Raw genomic sequence first — 6388 nt, 5'->3', positions numbered from 1 at the left:
AATCAGTGTAAGAAAAACAGCCTTTTATTTTGTTTTGCCTTTTTAATTGAGCTCAGTGATTCCATGATCCTTTTCTAGCCTGTTATCTGGATGGGCTCCAGTTCCCCAAGAATACTGCAGAATAAAATTTTCAAGTACATCATGATTTAACAGAAATCACAATCCCATTCAAAAACCAATCTGACAAAATCAGCTTTTGATGAGCTCTAAGCCTCATTTCTTTTTAGCCTACTGTTTCTTTTTTCCTCCCTACTGTGCTCTATGAAACCATGCCTGAAAGCTGTGAGTGTAATACACTTGCCAATCATACAATTTTAAACAGAGCTGTGCTGTCTGGTGGCTTTGTGAACCTGGGGTTTGTCCATGACTCAGGCTTGAGATAAGCCATGCAAGAGACCTACTGTATTGTCTCCTACGATAGTTATTTCTTACTAAAGTATATATTTGTATAGAAAATTAATCTGACATTCTTCCTACTATTTCTGATATTGATAACTCATATAATCACTATCAAATTACAGTTTTAGTCTGTGGCACGTGAACAAATAATTCTCTTCTTAAAAAGGATTTTCCACTCCCTCCTCTTTTTGTTTTTAAGACCATAAGCAACCAAATCAGTCTTATCAATCATAATGAATTTCACCTGTCACTGAGGGTGAATTTAATTGCTTTAATTAAAGCTGGAAATCAAACACAAATCTGACCATACAAAGGGGGGAAAAAACAAACCCATTGTTGTTAAAACTGACAAAGTGTGAAGGTCACAACTTACATATTAATATATTCTTCCATGTGACCTTCTGTTCTAAACAATGACTATTAAATGTTGTTATTCATCTTCTGCTAATGAACGTATATTACTCCGGAGCCTAATGAATAGATAAAGCATCTCTGTTCATCAAATATTTATAAAAGTAATATTTTCTATACTTAGCAATTAAAAGGGTATTTTATTACAAAATTAGAGCATGCCAGCTTTGAAATCCTCGGAGACTAGATGCTTGAGATTGCCAAGAAATGAAGACTAATCTCCAGCTCATTATCTTCACATGGCTATTTTCAATAAACAATAAGCAAACAGGAAAATTCAATAATAAAAATAGTATTAGGCCAAAGGAATAAGAGATGGGTTTATTTATTCCTTTTTCAACCATTGGCCTTGCAGTACCTGGTGATTTCAGTGCTGTCTGCATATAGTATCACAGTATGTGCCTAAATAGTACCCTGCATCAATGCTGTATGCAAAGAATGTGCTCTGCTCTCATCTGGTTAGGGACACCATGCAAATAAACATAGTACAATACAATGACTCTGCTTGGCAAACATGTACCTGAAAGTAGAATTCAATGCCATAAAAGCATGCAAGATAACGTCCACATGATATGTTTAGAATAGAATAATAAACCAGGTTGGAAGAGACCTTCAAGATCATCGTGTCCAACCCATCAATCAATCCAACCCACCTAAACAACTAATCCATGGCACCAAGCACCCCACCAAGTCTCCTCCTGAACACCTCCAGTGATGGTGACTCCACCACCTATTCAGGCAGCCCATTCCAATGGGCAATCACTCTCTCTGTACAGAACTTATACACAGATTCTATAGCACATCCTGCTCACCTTTTGTACCTGACAACAGTGGAATGCCTTAGAGGCACAAGGGCTCACAAGTCTACAGCAGGCTAATATTCTGATGGTAGGTGCTGCCTATTCATACATGTATATTAATATCAAATAGGCAAAGAACAGTCTGTGTGTCTTCTTAGCTTTTGCAGGCATGTCAGCTTTAGTTTGCAGAGATGTTAGTAAATTATGCATAGAATTCAGCCACAAAATACTTTCTCACCTGTTTTTGTTAGTTTGTGTGAAAATAGCTATCAAAAATCGCAATTTGCCGAGGCTTTAAAACTTGTGAGGTTACAAATGAATAAAGCACCAAATATTTTGTATATGGAATAAATACCTTTTTTTTTTGGGAGGGGAGGAAGAGAAAGGCTAAAAATATCCCAAGTAAAAAATTTTTTGAACTTAAGAGTTTACACTTTAGCAAACGTCCAAGCAATATATTTTGATAAACAGTGCTTAGATATTTCTCCTTGTTTCTTTCTGGCATCAGATGGTGAAAATTGCATTACCATAACATGCACATATCTGAAACACCCAAAGCAGTCAGCCTTAAGACTCTGTAAAAACTGACATATCGCTTGCATTCAGCTGGTAAGTCCACAAAGAAGAGGATTTATTGAGAAATTTACAGGTGGTCATTTTTTTTCTCCACGGCAGGACGCTGGTGCCCTCTGCTGTCCGTTTCCGGAAGTATCGTGGCTTTCCCTTTTTGCTGCAGTATGTCAAATTGCTGTCGAACTACTATTAGGGTTTCTCAGTTATGCTTGTAAGGGACAGCTCAAATATAAAAATAAACGTCTTGCTTTTTCCTTTTTAGCTTGTATTGTCTCTGTCAGGAAATAGGTTGGACTCGATGAGGAGAGACTGAGGGAGCTGGGATTGCTTAGCCTGGAGAAGAGGAGACTCAGGGGTGACCTTATTGCTCTCTGCAACTACCTTAAGGGAGATGTAGACAGGCAGAGGCTGGTCTCTTCTCCCAGGCAACCAGCACCAGAACAAGAGGACACAGTCTCAGACTGCACCAGGGGAGGTTTAGGCTGGATGTTAGGAAGAAGTTCTACACAGAGAGAGTGATTGCCCATTGGAATGGGCTGCCTGGGTAGGTGGTGGAGTCACCATCACTGGAGGTGTTCAGGAGGAGACTTGATGGGGTGCTTGGTTGCATGGTTTAGTTGATTAGGTGGTGTTGGATGATAGGTTGGACTCCATGATCTTGAAGGTCTCTTCCAACCTGGTCTGGTCTATTCTATTCTATTCTATTCTATTCTATTCTATTCTATTCTATTCTATTCTATTCTATTCTATTCTATTCTATTCTATTCTTCTAACTATTCCAAGGGGCTTTGTAATTTATGTGCCCTCTGCAAATACTTATCAAGCTTTACATTCAAGCAAAGTCCCAACACACACTGGATTTTTTTTGCATGTCCTGAGTTTTTTTTTATGTAGCTTTGGAAAAGTGTCTTGAAGTGTGTGGGTTTGAAGACCTTGTTCAAAGCTTTATCAATCTGCAGTCCTGAGAAGTCAATCAAAACATTTCTAGTTACTTTAATATAGCCTGAAGCTGCCTCAAAAGCCACTGTGTCATGTACTACACACTGCAGGGCATCTGTCTGATTATCCAGATATGATTAAAACAAAATCCCTTCAAATTTCAGGGAAACCTTAATGTTGGATGACTCCTTGGAAGGATAGGTATAAGACAAAAGGAAAGATGTGGGTAGGAATGAATGAATGGTTCTACCCAAAGATCACAGAATTAACCAGGTTGGAAAAGACTTTCAAGATCATCAAGTCCAACCTATCACCCAACACCATCTAATCAACTAAACCATGGCACCAAGTGCTCCATCCAGTCTCATCCTAAACACCTCCAGGGATGGTGACTCCACCACCTCCCTGGGCAGCCCATTCCAATGGCCAATGGGGAAGAACTCCTTTCTAACATCCAGTCTGAATCTACCCATTTCTATTTTTCTTCCATTCCCCATAGTCTTATCATTACCTGAAATACTCAAAGTCCATCACCTGCCCCATTTCCCCCCTTTTTGCCCTCAAATCCCAGGCACCTGGGCTCTCTTGGAGTCTCCTCCTACCCCAGGTGTGGCCACTTTGCCCTCCCCACCCACTCCCCTATTTAATCCCGCCCAGGAAAGGCAGACGCTCCAAGCTGAGCCCATCTGGGCTGAGGATCCTCCTCTCATCACTGGTGAGTGCCCATGGTGCACACTGGGTGATGGTGGTGGTGACAAAGGCCGGGGGGCCTGGTGGCCCCCCGGTTGTTAGGAAGAGAATTGATTGCCGCTCCAATATCTTGCACGGGTGCTGGCTGGGCCAAATGATTCTAGCGAAAAACTATCCAAGGCTCACAAATTTTCCTGAAATTCCACAGCTGAGGAGTGTTGGAGATCACTTTATTTAAGATCACCGAAGAACAGAATTTCATGGAACTCCCATCTGTCAGTGATGCTCTCCTGCAGGTGAAGGAAGCAGGAGCAAGGTATGTTGTTGTTCTAGATGATTAAACAATATTACAGAAGTTGGATTTAAGTGTTAGTAACGTCTACATAAGCTTGCCTGAGATTATTTCAAGTGTTTCTTCTTGAGGTGCAACCCTAGGTTTCAGCTATTGAACAAGGAGGTTTTGAAATCTGCTGTTAAATTCAAGTGAATTTTCTTCATGTCTTCTCTGATGCAACTACATTTTCTGAGGCTTGTGACGCATTAGGCTTTGGCAGCTGTACATGGGGCAAGTGAATGCTCAGCACTACATTACTCCAAATTAGATCAAGATCAGAAACATGGATGACACTGTAGAGCCAGCATTCTCCCCATAGCACTTTTTCTGTAGGGGAAAAAAAAAAAACCCAAACACTAAAAAAAAATGTATCAAGCTAGCTTCAGACCCTTCAGTTGTCTTACAGCATGGTCAGGACAGATGCAAATCTAACTATGACAATTCAGAGGTTCTTAAGAAATTCTCAGCTGAAGGAGAAGCTCTTACTTCACCTCAGAGTAGGTGTTTATCTGGCACAGGCTGTCAGAGAGGTCACTTGAGAGTAACCCATAGCAGAAACACTTTCATCTTTCCATCATTCTCCTGCAATGTATTTTTCCCTGTGCATTCCTTAGAACAAATAACACATACAGCAGGGGAAAACCCAAACACTACCAGCTGATCTTGTTAGTAATGCTAAGTACAACTAAAGGTCATGGTAAGGAATACTAGGGCTTCTAATCAGTATGATATTTATGAATATGCTGAAATGCAGTTCTGAATGTCAGTGCTTTCATCAGTGTTGGCTCAGTTCCTAAAAGGTAAGTTCCTCAGTCATGATGGAGCAGTTCTGTTACCACCCATTCAGCTTCTAACTCCTACAAACAAAATGAAATGAGTTGCACCAATAAGGAAATGTGAGTGTATTATGCAACACAAACATCAAACAGGTCTGTAGGCAGTCATGTGTCTTAGAAATCAGTTCTCCTTATGTTGAATTTTGTGTCCTAAACAAATAATGTATCACAAGCACCACCTCACACATTTGTAACAGAAAGCTGAACCCTCCACAGAAAAGCTATTTTATTTGTATAATAGTAGCAAACTGACAGTGCCTTAAGGCTATTCTACCCTGTCTCTCTGAGGAAAGAACATGTCCCCTAGTGGCATTTAAGTAATACAGTAGATTAGCCAAATGCTTCAATAAACCACACACATATATATGTGCATGCATACACTGACATAAATGAGAAAAGATGAAATATTAATTATCAAAGATCTTTCCCTTTTGAGGAAAGGATGGAAAGGTAGCCACAAAATAGGCAGTGCCCCCTTTTTCAGCGGGTGTATTCCCTGTTTCTGGATATGGTATTGATCCTCAACTTTCTTTGTAACTGGCACTGCTAAGTAATTTGTCATTCTCAGTACCGCAACGAGACAACCTGTGACAGTCACCGGGACACTGAGGAAGATCTTAGATTCCTCCAAGAAGATTCCATAGGGAAAGAAAAGATGTGGAAGTAAGATTTTTGTATGACCTTCATCTTACCATACAGAGAAGCTTTCACTGACACTTGTGATTTACAGCCTTTATGAAGGGACACTCTCTTCCTGTGCACTTTTAAAGAAGATACATTAGACCTGTTTTACTATTGGTACAGTTGAAAGAACTGCTCTGGAGTTGTTGTACCAAGCAGTTTGTGAAGTCATTCCCAGCTGAGTGACTTGCTTCTCCTATGGCAACAAATATTTGTATACTGTGCACATGACTATGCCTGTTTATTTCAATAAAATATATTTCATGCACTATATTCCTGCTTTTAAATGTGTCATTTTCGGGCTCTTGTGATTGCTACAAGGTTGTATCTCATTATATGGATATTGTTTAAATAAGAGCTAGGTAAATTTAAATGAAACTAACTTAGGAGTATACCAATAATTCCTTTGGCTTCCAATATGCATTCATGCAAGAAAAAGAAGATTTCCAGTTCAGATACTTTAATTCTGAATAGATTCAAATATTACATTGTTTATAATTGCTGTGTTAGAAAAATCTATCAGGCAAAAAGTCTACTGTGAGGGCAATAGTCAAAATTCCATATAGATCTTTGCAACAGATGGCTGAAACCCAGGCTAACTCTTACTTAACTTGTTAGAGACAGAGAAATATTTCTTCATGTTTAGACCAATGGAAATGAAGTTGTTCTATCTGGAGCTGGCAGATAAATAAAAATGAAGTCATCTCATTCAGTTTGTAAGCTTG

At 39.5% G+C, this 6388-nt stretch overlaps 1 long non-coding RNA gene across 1 annotated transcript; it reads left to right on the top strand.

The window, feature by feature from the left end:
* The first annotated feature begins 3812 nt into the window (after positions 1-3812).
* On the top strand, positions 3813-5622 carry LOC137444288 (uncharacterized). Its single transcript, XR_010988109.1, has 3 exons — positions 3813-3837; positions 4021-4128; positions 5551-5622. It is a non-coding gene; the product is annotated as an uncharacterized lncRNA (long non-coding RNA).
* The last annotated feature ends 766 nt before the right edge of the window (positions 5623-6388 follow it).

The sequence above is a fragment of the Melanerpes formicivorus genome, unplaced genomic scaffold (assembly GCF_026170545.1).
Source record: "Melanerpes formicivorus ecotype bairdi unplaced genomic scaffold, bMelFor1.0.p_v2 SCAF_11, whole genome shotgun sequence".
NCBI lineage: Eukaryota > Metazoa > Chordata > Aves > Piciformes > Picidae > Melanerpes > Melanerpes formicivorus.
The sequence above is the reverse complement of the archived record's forward strand: the minus strand, read 5'-3'. Positions and strand labels throughout refer to the sequence as shown.